Source organism: Carassius gibelio, chromosome A18 (genome assembly GCF_023724105.1).
Source record: "Carassius gibelio isolate Cgi1373 ecotype wild population from Czech Republic chromosome A18, carGib1.2-hapl.c, whole genome shotgun sequence".
Classification (NCBI taxonomy): domain Eukaryota; kingdom Metazoa; phylum Chordata; class Actinopteri; order Cypriniformes; family Cyprinidae; genus Carassius; species Carassius gibelio.
In genome coordinates this window covers 23,213,755-23,228,331 of record NC_068388.1, presented here as the reverse complement: position 1 = coordinate 23,228,331, position 14,577 = coordinate 23,213,755, and the positions used below count along the sequence as shown (strand labels likewise).

General features: G+C 40.3%; 3 long non-coding RNA genes across 3 annotated transcripts; 1 reads left to right on the top strand and 2 right to left on the bottom strand.

Annotated features, from left to right (window-relative positions):
* The first annotated feature begins 7,287 nt into the window (after positions 1 to 7,287).
* Positions 7,288 to 9,008, top strand: LOC127934637 (uncharacterized). The gene is made up of 3 exons (XR_008147865.1): positions 7,288 to 7,386; positions 7,552 to 7,712; positions 8,100 to 9,008. It is a non-coding gene; the product is annotated as an uncharacterized LOC127934637 (long non-coding RNA).
* A 1,802-nt stretch (positions 9,009 to 10,810) lies between these two features.
* LOC127933862 (uncharacterized) lies at positions 10,811 to 11,345 on the bottom strand. The gene is made up of 2 exons (XR_008147590.1): positions 11,311 to 11,345; positions 10,811 to 11,190 (listed from the first exon to the last, which is right to left on the bottom strand). It is a non-coding gene; the product is annotated as an uncharacterized LOC127933862 (long non-coding RNA).
* Positions 11,346 to 11,973: 628 nt separating this feature from the next.
* LOC127934693 (uncharacterized) lies at positions 11,974 to 13,930 on the bottom strand. Its single transcript, XR_008147877.1, has 3 exons — positions 13,242 to 13,930; positions 12,133 to 12,248; positions 11,974 to 12,014 (listed from the first exon to the last, which is right to left on the bottom strand). It is a non-coding gene; the product is annotated as an uncharacterized LOC127934693 (long non-coding RNA).
* Positions 13,931 to 14,577: the final 647 nt, after the last annotated feature.

Sequence of the window (14,577 nt, the reverse complement as noted above, 5' to 3'; positions counted from 1 at the left end):
ATAAGTGTTTTTAATCTAGATTTAAACAGAGTCTGAACCCCGAACATTATCAGGAAGGCTATTCCAGACTTTGGGATCCAAATGCGAAAAAGCATTTTTGTGACCTTAGGAAGCGTGATGGATAGTAACGTTGTAGAAGGCTAGTTAGGTATGCAGGAGCTAAACCATTTAGGGCCTTATAGGTAAGTAATGATAATTTGTAACTAATACAGAACTCAATAGGTAGCCAGTGCAGAGACTAATTGTCATGATCCTGTCATGATCTTGTTTCTTTCTCTGTCTCCCTCTGCTGGTAACTCTTCTCCTTTTTCCCTTCACTCTCCGTTTCTTTACTACTGTCTCCACTTCCCATTAGGATAATTTCCCTCCACCTGTTTCTCATCCTGTCTCATTATCTTGGCTACTTCTACCCTCTCTTTTTACTGTCTCTTTGTCAGATTGTTGTCACCTATGAGTATCATTCATTGGCATCTGCACATTAGTTTGTCCTGTCCTGTCTTGTCGGGGTTTGGTTAGTAATTCACCACCACTGCTGGAATTACTCTGTGCTCACCATTTGCACCCACAGAACCTTACCTGCTGAATAACACTTCGGCCTCCCCGCTCTGCGAGCACCTATCATCGGCTCCTTCGTGAGTCCCGAAAAGCCTCCGCCTCACCAGTCTGCTGGTTACCCCTGCCACAGAGGTCGTCTAAGTTTATTTGTACTTCCCAGTCTACGGGTCATCTTCTGTTTATCTATTTCTCCTACGCCTTTGTTGGAATACCTGTGGCCAGACTTTGTTTCATTAAAGGACAGTTGTCATTGCACTTGCATTTGAGTCCTCTCTCTCTCCATTACCACATCACAGAACAATCTGACCAAGATATGGACTCAGCGAGTGGCAGCCCGTTCCAGACCGCCGTTGAACACCAGGGTGTCCTTCTAGGAAAGCATGAGTAGGACATCTCCACAGCCCGACACGCCGTCGAGACACTGGCCGCCCAAATGTCCGAGCTTTCCTTCCAGGTTCACAGTCTGCGCCTCCAGCCTTCCGCCTCTCAGTTCCGGACCCTCGCCACCACCAGCGGATGGAACCAACCCGCATTGGTCTCTCGTTTCTTGGAACGGCTTTCTCCTGAGGTTCGGGACGAGGTCCTCGTCCGTGAGATCCCCCCCCGGCTCGACGATCTTATCGACCTGGCCATTTGTGTGGAGAGGCGTTTCGACCAACGGCGCCGAACTCACCGTCTGCAGGACACGCTCTTCTCTCCGCCTCTTGTCAGCTCCGCCCACTCTGATCCAGAACCCATGAAGCTGGGAGGTCTTCGTATCTCACACAATGAGCGTGACAGGAGGATTTCAAACCTCTGCATGTACTGTGCCAGCGCTACTCACTTTGTGTCAGCATGTCCGGTAAAAGCTAGCGCTCGCCAGTAAGAGGAGGGTTACAGGCGAGCACCATTACTAAAACCATCCCTTCTAGTTCCTGTACGACACTTCCAGCGCATCTCCAGTGGGCGGGGTCGTCAGCTTTCTGTGCGGCCTTGATTGATTCTGGGGCCGAGGGGAACTTTGTGGATGAGGAGTGGGCGCTCCAACAAGGTATTCCTCTCACACATCTTAAAGACTCAACCCCTCTATTTGCCCTTGATGGCAGTTCCCTACCTAGGGTACAGAAACAGACTATTCCATTGACTATTTCTGGTAACCACAAAGAGACAATCTCCTTTTTTATTTTTCAGTCTCCTTTTACTCCTGTAGTGCTGGGCCATCCTTGGCTAGAACTCCACAATCCTCACACTGACTGGGCTAAGGGGTCTATTTTGTCTTGGAAGTTGTCATGTCATGTTGAGTGTTTAGTCTCTGCTGTTCCCCCTGTGCCTTCTGTTTCTGTTTTTCAGGAGGAGACGGGAGATCTGACGGGAGTACCAGAGGAGTATCACGATTTGCGAGGGGTTTTCAGTCGTTCCCGAGCTATGTCTCTTCCGCCCCACCGCCCGTATGACTGTGCCATTGATCTTCTCCCGGGTACCACGCCCCCACGGGGTAGGCTCTACTCTCTTTCCGTTCCTGAATGGGAGGCTTTAGAGAATTATTTATCCAAATCTCTCAGCGCCGGCACTATCGTCCCATCCTCGTCTCCTGCCGGTGCCGGGTTCTTTTTTGTAAAAAAGAAAGACGGCTCTTTGCGTCCCTGCATTGATTATCGGGGGCTGAATGACATCACCGTTAAGATTCATTATCCCCTGCCATTGATGTCTGCAGCCTTTGATATTCTGCAGGGGGCAAGGGTCTTTACCAAACTTGACCTCCGTAATGCTTATCATCTCGTGCGTATTCGGGAGGGGGACGAGTGAAAGACCGCCTTTAACACACCCCTCGGTCACTTCGAGTATAGGGTCCTCCCCTTCGGATTGGTTAATGCCCCCGCTGTCTTTCAGGCACTAATCAATGATGTCCTTCGGGATATGCTCAATTTAATATCTCGATGATATTTAGATTTTCTCGCCCTCTCTCCAGATTCATGTGCAGCACGTTCCCCACGTCCTCCAACGTTTGCTTGAGAATCGACTTTTTGTTAAGGCCGTGAAGTACTCCTTTCACGCGTCATCAATAACGTTTCTGGGCTCCGTTATCTCGGCAGAGGAGATTAGTATGGACCCTACTAAGGTTCAGGCCGTGGTCGACTGGCCCGTTCCTGACTCTCGCATTTCGCTACAATGCTTTCTGGGGTTTGCTAATTTCTATCGTCGTTTATACGCAACTTCAGCCAGGTGGCCGCGCCGCTAACCGCTCTCACCTCCGTTAAATCGAGTTTCAGATGGTCCGGCTCTGCGCAGGTGGCCTTTGACCGGCTAAAGACTCTTTTTATGTCCGCGCCTATCCTCCTCACTCCAGATAGCTCGAGACAGTTTATCGTCGAGTTTGACGCCTCCGAGGTAGAGGTGGGGGCCGTTCTTTCCCAGCGGTCAGCGTCTGATGGCAAGATACATCCCTGCACTTACTTTTCCCACCGTCTCTCCCCCGCAGAACGTAATTATGATGTCGGTAATCGCGAGCTGCTCGCCATCCGCCTGGCATTGGGTGAGTGGCGACAGTGGTTAGAGGGTTCTACTGTCCCTTTTATAGTTTGGACTGACCATCGCAATTTAGAATATATCCGTTCCGCCAAGAGATTGAACTCGCGTCAAACTCGTTGGGCTCTGTTTTTTACGCGATTTGATTTTGTCATTTCATACCGCCCGGGCTGTAAGAACGGTAAGCCGGACGCGCTGTCCCGGCTTTTCGATTCCTCAACCGCCTGCACCCCCCGGGAGGAGATTTTTCCTAACACGCTTTTCTAAATCGGCTCACTTTATTCCCCTTGCCAAGCTTCCCTCTGCCAAGGAGACTGCCCAGATTATGGTTGATAATGTGTTCAAGTTTCATGGGTTGCCCACCGACGTCGTTTCCGATAGGGGTCCGCAATTCGCCTCACAGTTTTGGAGATAGTTTTGCCGCCTCATAGGTGCCACTGCTAGTCTTTCCTCGGGTTTTCACCCCCAGACTTACGGTCAGGCCAAACGAGCCAATCAGATTATCGCCCGCATCCTCCGCAGTCTAGCCTTTCGCAATCCCACATCCTGGGCCGAACAGCTCCCCTGGGCTGAGTATGCTCATAACTCTCTCCCATCCTCTGCCTCAGGTCTTTCAGCATTTCAGTGTTGCCTTGGTTATCAACCTCCTTTATTTTCATCTCAGGAGACCGATTCTAACTGTCCGTCCGTTCAAACCTTTATCAGTCGCTGCAAGCGAACCTGGAGGAGGGCTAGAGCTGCCCTATGTCGTTCGAGAGGATGCATGTGTGTCGCTGCTAATAGATCGCGTGTCAAGAGCCCTCGTTATGTTTCTGGTCAGAGAGTATGGCTATCTACTTCCAATTTACCTCTCCAATCTGATTCTCGTAAACTGCCATTGTCAAGATCATTAATCCTGTCGCCGTCAAACTTTGTTTGCCACATAATCTTCATCGTGTTCACCCGGTGTTTCACGTTTCTTGCGTTAAACCGGTCTCCCGCCCCCCCCCTCCCGCGTCTTTCTCTGCCATTCGTATCGAAGGCTCCCCGGTCTACACTGTCCGCAAAATCATGGACATGTGCCGCCGGGGGCATGGGCACCAATATTTGGTCGATTGGTAGGGGTATGTTCCTGAGGAGAGAAGCTGGGTTTCTCCCAAGGACATCCTAGACCCCTCGCTCATTGATGATTTCCTCCGGTCTCGCCAGAATTCCCCCGCTGGAGCGCCAGGAGGTGCTCTTTGAGGGGAGGGTACTGTCATGATCCTGTCATGATCTTGTTTCTTTCTCTGTCTCCCTCTGCTGGGAACTCTTCTCCTTTTTCCCTTCACTCTCCGTTTCTTTACTACAGCTGTCTCCACTTCCCATTAGGATAATTTCCCTCCACCTGTTTCTCATCCTGTCTCATTATCTTGGCTACTTCTACCCTCTCTTTTTCCTGTCTCTTTGTCAGATTGTTGTCACCTATGAGTATCATTCATTGGCATCTGCACGTTAGTTTGTCCTGTCCTGTCTTGTCGGGGTTTGGTTAGTAATTCACCACCACTGCTGGAATTACTCTGTGCTCACCATTTGCACCCACAGAACCTTACCTGCTGAATAACACTTCGGCCTCCCCGCTCTGCGAGCACCTATCATCGGCTCCTTCGTGAGTCCCGAAAAGCCTCCGCCTCACCAGTCTGCTGGTTACCCCTGCCACAGAGGTCGTCTAAGTTTATTTGTACTTCCCAGTCTACGGGTCATCTTCTGTTCATCTATTTCTCCTACGCCTTTGTTGGAATACCTGTGGCCAGACTTTGTTTCATTAAAGGACAAATGTCATTGCACTTGCATTTGAGTCCTCTCTCTCTCCATTACCACATCACACTAATAGCCAAGTAAAACTGGGGTAATATTATAATATTTTCTTGACCTGGTAAGGACTCTAGCTGCTGCATTTTGGACTACATGTAGCTTGTTTATTGAAGATGCAGGACAACCACCTAGAAGTGCATTACAATAGTCCAGTCTAGAGGTCATGAATGCATGAACTAGCTTTTTTGCATCAGAAACAGGTAACATGTTTTGTAGCTTGGAAATGTTTCTAAGAATGCAGTTTTTGTAATATGGGAAATATGAATTGCTGTATAATATAACACCCAGATTTTTGACTGTAGAGAAAGTAACAGTAAATCCGTCTAGTTGCAAACTGTAGTGTACTAGATTCTGTGTACTGTTTGTTGGTCCAATAATTTATATCTCTGTCTTATCCAAATTTAATAGGAGAAAATTATTGGTCATCCAATCTTTTACATTTTTAACACCCTCTGTTAGCTTAGATAATTTAGAATTTTCATCTGGTCTCGTTGAGATATATAGTTGAGTATCATTAGCATGACAGTGGAAACTAATCCCGTATTTTTTAATAATATTACCAAGGGGCAACATGTATATTGAAAATAGAAGGGGACCTAGGACAGATCTTTGTGCCACTCCATATTTTACTGGTGATAAATGAGATGACTCCCCATTTAAATAAACAAAAAGGTAGCATTCGGACAGGTAGGATCTAAACAACGCTATCTCATGGCCAATTCATACGTATTTTACGAGGTGGCTTATTCGTACGAATTTGTACGACCTCACTCTTACGATTTTATACGATTTGTCTAAACCGCAGTGACGGTTAGGTTTAGGGGCGGGGTTATGTGTACAGATATTTTTTTTTGCATAAAGGATCACTGTGACGTGTGGGGCGGGGCTGAGAGCCATGGGAACGGAGCGAGGCCGGTGGAGTGATTGGAGATGAGCGACACCTGGTTTTTCTTTGTGCACGACAGTCGTCCGCGAGGGGCTCACGCTGTTTTGTCTTTATTTGATTATTAAAAGCTTCATTTTCATTGTCTGCCCATTACCGCCTCCTTCTTCCTGTGATAATGAAGTCTTAATATTACTACAAGCACAATTGAGCAGACACAACTTTTTCTAAAATTTTAGACATAAATGGAAGATTTGAAATAGCCCTATAATTTGCCAGGTCTCTATGATCTAGTTGTGATTTCTTAATAAGATGCTTAATAACCGCCAGCTTAAATGGTTTTGGGATGTGAACTAAAGATAACAACGATTTAATAATATTTAGAAGCGGTTATTCAGCTACAGGTAACAACTCTTTCAGTAATTCAGTGGGTGATAATTTTATTTAGCTCTTCCTGTCCTATAGTTGTAAAGCACTGCAGTTTATCTTTGGGAGCGATGGATAAAACTGAAGTATTAGACGCTGCAGAATCTTCATTCGCTATTGTATTTCAACCCATTCTCACTCCAAAGGCGTCAAAAACCGAAGCATGGTCAAGCGCCCCTAGCGTCACTTTTATGACGCCAAATGTGCCTCTCGGCGTCGACTATCGAAGCACTACGACCTTCATTGCTTTCAGTGGGAAACTTTTGGCGTCAGAATTCGACACGAGGACATGAGATGTTTATCGCTATGAAATCACGTTCAAGAAGTCTCATTCAGCACACATCGCGCGATACTTGCTATCAGTTCCACAGTTTGGGTGAGTAGTCGTATATACGCTCTTTTAATGCCTTTTATCAAATGTATTCTGTCTTCTTTATTAATCAGATTAGTGCCATATGTTTAATCGCTGTATTATATCGGTCATCCGCGGCTGTCTTTGAGTTTCATTGCGTTTAAATAAATGAACACAGCTGCTAATTAGTGTGATTAAACTCTATCTGTCACGTGACGTGCCATAGACCTTCGATCCGTTTTATATTATTATTAATTTCAGGATCAATGATGTAAGTTGTATTTGTAGTAAAATCATGGTAATCACGACACAATAGTAATAAATGAAATGTGAAGTTAAAACACAGTAAATGGGACATTAGTAACTGTAACTGTAGTTTACTATAGTATATTAATAATCAATACAACAATACAATAATCACCAAACCAGCTATGTTTGTATCACTGTAATGTTAGTGTTTTTATGTGCTTTTATATGACAGATATCACAGTAATCATGTGTTCTGTACCATGCTTTTAATACCTTTTAATGTGAATCCAAAAAAATTAAAAATAAATAATAAAACATGTATTTTTCCATCTTGCAGTTCATTCATATCAGTTTATATATATATATATATATATATATATATATATATATATATATATATATATTGCTCACAGATCATTATTAACATTCTGTATATAATTCAATTTTATTTTCTCTCCCCTTTTTTATTATTTATATTTTTAGCTGAAAAGACGTAAAGGCAGTCAGCCCAGTGGTGTTTCTGGAGAGGGATTCCTTCAGAAATGGAGAAGACAGAAAGCTGCGGAGGCAGATATTTGCAGCAGTAAGTCTGTGATAGTTTGTCTCTTTTATCAAAAATTCCTGCTGTTATAATTTGTACAGCATTTGTTGTTTCTTAAACTGTTGCACTGTCCAAATACCCACACTTGCCATCTTTTCACTTGACCACTTGATTACTTATTTGACATCTTTCCTGTATTTGGCCTAGTGTTCGAGTGAGCATGATGACCACAAGTGTGTGTCGAACTTTTCATGACCTGATGACTGTGTTTCCCAATCCTGATCCTGGAGAACCCCAGCACTGCACGGTTTTGGCGTCTCTCTTATCTGCCTTGGAGTCTTCACTGATGAGCTGATGAGTTGAATCAGGTGTGTTTGACCAGGGAGACATCTCAAATGTGCAGTGTTGGGGTTCTCCAGGACCAGGATTGGGAGCCACTGCCTTATGGGACACTTATGTGTTTAAAGAGATTTTTAATATCTAATTATCAATATTTCACATACTGTACTAAACACATCACAGTCTTAATAATCCAGTTTAACACTTGTATGATATTGTACAAGCCCCAGGACGGTCTCATCTGACACTATCAAAAGAATTCATATGACTATAGCTTGTTATTAATTACTTGCTTTCAATAATGGATTCATTTAACATTTAATTTTACAGCATCTTTACAGAGGCTGCTTTTATGGTCTAAACAAAACACAGTGTAATGTATAAGTTGAATGTAATGTAATATTTCTGTTTTACAGGATTGTTTGAGGATAACACTGCAGTTCTCCATCATGCACAAGGACTCACCTCGTTAACTCTTTATCCCCCACACACACAGAAATGGTCCCTGGATCAGTGATTAGACTTTGCAGTGGTTTGATTTTTGCAGAAGATGTAACTTTGTTTTATTTATAAGCTCATAATGAATACATTACAGAACCAGTGATGAAAACAATAGTTAAAAATAGTATTTTTCGTATTGATAAAGCATTTTGTTCTCTTTTTCAAGCTTCATACAGTGAACTTTTTAGACTTTAATTAAGAGTTTTAGTAAAGGAGATATTCATACACAGTCATCCCCTAGCTCCAGTCATGAAGTGAATTCATGATGTTATTGTCAAAGCTAGCAGGTGTTTGTTTTCCTGAACACTTTCTCTGTCTTCCATTGTTCAGACAATCAGTGTTTATTTGATGCTGTGCTGATTGAGTTTTATAGATGATATTGCACACTTGACATGCATGTCTTCATGGTGTTTTTTTGTGAGTTTGAAACATTTACATTGTGTTGTATAACATTTTGGTCAATTTAATTTTTTAAATAAAATTGATCTTTTTCCAGTGTTCTCTGAAAGACATACTGTATTTACTGTTTTGTTTTTTAATAAAAGCATTTTCATTTGCATACTGAAAATAGTTAATGTTTACAACATAACTGCCTTTTTATTCTTTATGGTGGCAAAAACGAGCTTGGTGACAGAGGATGCAGTGTAGTAATTTGGGCATGTTGTCTTTAAATGAGTTTGACATATCAATAAATAATGGAAGATCCTTACAAAAATATGCATGTTTATTATGCTTTATGTATTTATTTGTTCATTCATTCATTCATTAATTTATAATTTCTGTTTTTATTCCTAGGGTTCAAATGGTAGAGAATGGTAAATCACAGAAACACAAATGTGAACAATTTTAACTTTAAAACACAATGTAAATTTTAGAAGCACGTCATTTGATTAGTAAATATATTTGTCTTTGGTCAAAAAAAAAAAATACAAATCTTAAAAATGTGTCTTATATTTAATGAGAGGAATCTATCTGTTGGATACAACTGCGACTGCTGGGCATGTGCACATCAATATTGCCCAATTTTTGTCAAGCTGAACAACGGAGGAAGGGGAAGACGTTAATAAAACAGAATCTAATAAGTAGCAAGCTTAATCTATTGTTAACCGAATCTATCCCTTCAGCCGAAAAACGAAAGACATCTGTCATACATGGATAAGGAAGTGTGACGCTGCTGCTCAGCTTAGATGCCATTGGCTATGACTTTTCAGGACAGTCTGTGGTTGGACTATCTTTTAACCCATATTAAACAGCGCATCATGTTAAAAAGTATGTTTTGCTGCTATCATCACATTAGTAATATATTAAGTCAACAATCAAGTGTTGCTATCTTGACAAAAATGACATCTTTAGCGAGATCCTAATCCTAACCCTAAGCATAACTTCAATGAACTACAAAAACAGCCCCCTAGTGTTGCCTTTCTATAGATAGAACGACGGAGGCTTGTGGGTAATGTAGTTTAAAACTTTTTATTAACGAAACTAAATAAATTATTTATTTTAAGGTAAACTGGATATCTAAATATGTTTATTGTGCAAACCTCTATGATATATTTGAGAGGCAGGCTGAAATGTGGTATTTTACAGTGAGCAATATTTAAAATGCTTTTATGCCAGCTTTCCACTTATTTCTGAAAACTGAGCTCAACATTATTTTATCAGCATAGCATAAGTAATAATCCTGCCCATTTTCTCTTTGATATGTTAATTGGACTCTGATTTACAGCCATTTGAAATGTACAGTTTTGGGCTCTTCCGGGGGGTGCTACTGGGCCCCTGGGGGTAGCAGGGCAGTACAACCTACATATATGTATTCTCCTCATCATGAACAACAAACTGAGCTGAGTCACATTTATATCTTACAGTTTTCACAGTCCTCTGTTTTCTATTCTATTCATCATGGCTATTATACCTTTTGACAGGACATTGTGAGGCCATCTGATGAAACATGGAAAAATTATAAAGAAATGATTTAATAATGAAAATAATAGATTATTTCTTTGATTTTTGAAGTAAATGGCAAGAAATATAATGGATGAACCTGCAACAACTTGCCATTATCTATTCCCCACTGTAAAGCAGTAATCAAGGACAATGTATACACATTGTGATACTTCACTATTACACAAGGACAAATTCATGCAGTGCTAAGAATATTAATTTATTTATATATATTAGCATTATATATAACTAATTAGCCGAAATCAGTGTAAAAATGTCCTCCTCACCCCCGTATCTTGCTCCTCATGTGCTGGACATCAGTAATGTGCGTGCTCTTGGTTTTAATGCAGTACAAGATCCACGTTGATCATTCCTGCTACATTCTCAGTTATCCGTCAAGTGCTTGTAACAATAAAGCCCATGGCACCATCTTGTAATGCAGAATAATTAATCTTGTAACTCCCTGTATTTCACAAAAAATTTGCATATTTGTTACTAAAATATAAAAAAATTACTTTCTGGTGTACTGATGTCCCAGATGTTATTAATCCGATCAAAAATGTTCATGTCTTAAATAAAAAAATAATCCCAATAATTAATATGTCGTTTTTCCAAGTCTAAAATAAACACATATGAGCCTACCTAGTAAAATGATGTATTTACCAAGAATCTTCAGAACACAATATTCACCATTTTCATTTTATTGAAGCATAGACTATAAAGTTGATAAAGTAGCATCAAGACAAATAAGATTCAATGAAAATAATTATCATCAAAGATACATTAACCTCATATATAAATCAGTTCACACAGATGAGTGATGAAATGTCCTTAAAAGTCACACAGTCCCATCCAGTCAACTGTGATACAGATCATGTGATACATTTAAGACATGTGATACTGTTCCAGAAAATAATGATTCCCATCATCACATCTAAACTGGTTTCATCTCCCCATCGTGATCTTCTTCTCTCGTGTCTGGAAACAGTTTGTGGTTGATGTCCAGCACTGATGAGGTGTAGCTTGTTCTCAGCCAGATGATCTCTCAGTCCTAAGATCCCAGACCTGGTCAAAGTGAAACAAACAATGCAGAAGAAGTTGTTTAATGGACAGAGAGCTCAGCTTATGTTCTGTGTGATTTTAGCAGTGTGAGCAACTATGACCCTTGTAGTACTGTACACTTACCATTCTTCAAGCTGTTTTAAGATCTTTTGAGAAGACAATTTACCACATCCTCTTCTTTCACTCCTTTCAAGAGCATCACTTGGTCAAAACCCCTCATTTGGCTGATGAGATCATCTGTACAAATAAAAATACTGCAATAAATATGTCATTCTGCAAGAATTAAGAAAAAGTTACAGAAGCAAAGGTCTTGCTCATGAGACATTAGCATGTGTAGTTCTCAGAGACTCTAGAATTCATCTATTGTTGCAGTAAATGTGTTTTCTTCCTCTAGAATCTTTCTCCAAAGTTCCTGACTTCTCTCACAAATGTGTTTTAGTCTGTGCAGTGTAATGCCTGGCTTCAAACCAATCAACTATCAATTCACAATTAATAACAAAACATTTACAAAACAATGAAATAATGTCAATTGGTGTTTATATCAACTAAACCAATTTCATGACACTTGTCTGCTAATAAAACAGGTGGTGTGTTTTTAAAAACATAATATTAAAAATGTCCAGTCACACTTTGCTAACATGCTGTAATTGTAATAGTATAAAACGAAATCAAGGCTGACATGACCAGTTCTGTGAGAGATCATCATAAAATGTTGTATAACATTGCTTCAACACACACATACCAGAGGACTTCTGTTTGTTTGAGCTCAAGATGGCCATCTTCATTACTCATCCTGAGCAAATCATATCCTTGGTCTTCCTTCTCTTCTGTGAAACAAGATAATCTCTACTTACTCTCTGTGCAATTAATATTGCTCATTAAACATAATTAAGTTAATTTAAAGTAAGATTCAGACCAGAGCATTTTTGGAGTAAACAAATGTACCTGGGAAGAGCTGATCATGGCAAGATTCGCTGAGACTCAGTAATAGCTCTTTTAGGTTTTAGGAAGGTTTGTGAGGGTTGGCTCTTAAAATAGCTGTTGAGCTCGATATTTTAGACCTGAAAAAGAAGAACAGCATTATCTGGAAAAAATCCTGTAAGACGAAGGACATATTATTAATTACGTGTAGCTTGTACATTACACCTCTGTAAAGATGCTGTATAATTAAATGTTAAATGAATCCATTATTGAAAGCAAGTAATTAATAACAAGCTATAGTCATATGAATTCTTTGATAGTGTCAGATGAGAAAGTCCTGGGGCTTGTACAATATCATACAAGTGTTAAACTGGATTATTAAGACTGTGATGTGTTTAGGGATCATTTTTAAGACTTTGACCCTGTCCAGATACCCACACTTGCAGTCTTGGCCACTTGAGAGTGTGTGTACGTGACAGTGTGTGCACAAGACTGTCCCCGGTCTTAATAATGCCAAAGCACAGCGTCCTTAACACACACTAAACCTCTCCAATACTGCTCTGGAGCGCTATACAAAGCTTAGTGTATCCCATCATGCATCATGTTTTGGAATAAATCGTCAGACTTTTTGCCGAGATCTCACAAGAGGTCATGGAAAGCTGTCCAATGTACAGTATGTGAAATATTGATAATTAGATATTAAAAATCTCTTTAAACACATAAGTGTCCCATAAGGCAGTGGCTCCCAATCCTGGTCCTGGAGAACCCCAACACTGCACATTTGAGATGTCTCCCTGATCAAACACACCTGATTTAACTCATCAGCTCATCAGTGAAGACTCCAAGGCAGATAAGAGAGACACCAAAACCGTGCAGTGCTGGGGTTCTCCAGGATCAGGATTGGGAAACACAGTCATCAGGTCATGAAAAGTTCGACACACACTCGTGGTCATCATGCTCACTCGAACACTAGGCCAAATACAGGAAAGACTTCAAATAAGTAATCAAGTGGTCAAGTGAAAAGATGGCAAGTGTGGGTATTTGGACAGTGCAACAGTTTAAGAAACAACAAATGCTGTACAATTATAACAGCAGGAATTTTTGATAAAAGAGACAAACTATCACAGACTTACTGCTGCAAATATCTGCCTCCGCAGCTTTCTGTCTTCTCCATTTCTGAAGGAATCCCTCTCCAGAAACACCACTGGGCTGACTGCCTTTACGTCTTTTCAGCTAAAAATAAAAATAATAAAAAAGGGGAGAGAAAATAAAATTGAATTATATACAGAATGTTAATAATGATCTGTGAGCAAAATATTTATATATATATATATATAAACTGATATGAATGAACTGCAAGATGGAAAAATACATGTTTTATTATTTATTTTTAATTTGATTTTTTTTTTTTTTTTGGATTCACATTAAAAGGTATTAAAAGCATGGTACAGAACACATGATTACTGTGATATCTGTCATATAAAAGCACATAAAAACACTAACATTACAGTGATACAAACATAGCTGGTTTGGTGATTATTGTATTGTTGTATTGATTATTAATATATCATAGTAAAACTACAGTTACAGTTACTAATGTCCCATTTACTGTGTTTTAACTTCACATTTCATTTATTACTATTGTGTCGTGATTACCATGATTTTACTACAAATACAACTTACATCATTGATCCTGAAATTAATAATAATATAAAACGGATCGAAGGTCTATGGCACGTCACGTGACAGATAGAGTTTAATCAGACTAATTAGCAGCTGTGTTCATTTATTTAAACGCAATGAAACTCAAAGACAGCCGCGGATGACCGATATAATACAAACATATGGCACTAATCTGATTAATAAAGAAGACAGAATACATTTGATAAAAGGCATTAAAAGAGCGTATATACGACTACTCACCCAAACTGTGGAACTGATAGCAAGTATGGCGCGATGTGTGCTGAATGAGACTTCTTGAACGTGATTTCATAGCGATAAACATCTCATGTCCTCGTGTCGAATTCTGACGCCAAAAGTTTCCCACTGAAAGCAATGAAGGTCGTAGTGCTTCGATAGTCGACGCCGAGAGGCACATTTGGCGTCATAAAAGTGACGCTAGGGGCGCTTGACCATGCTTCGGTTTTTGACGCCTTTGGAGTGAGAATGGGTTGTGTATTTCTGATTTTATCTATTTTATCAGTGAAGAAATTCATAAAGTCATTACTATTAAACATTGATGGAATATTTGAATCAGATAGCATCTGGTTATTTGTTAATTTAGCCACTGTGCTAAATAAAAACCTTGGATTGTTTTGGTTATTTTAAAAGAATTTGTGGATATGCTCGGTCCTAGCAGTTTTCAGAGTCTGTCTATAGCTAGACATACTGGAGATACAGTTTATCTCAACCTCAAAGTTTTCAGCGTCAAAATCAAATATGCTGAAAAATGTGTTGAAACTAACTTAT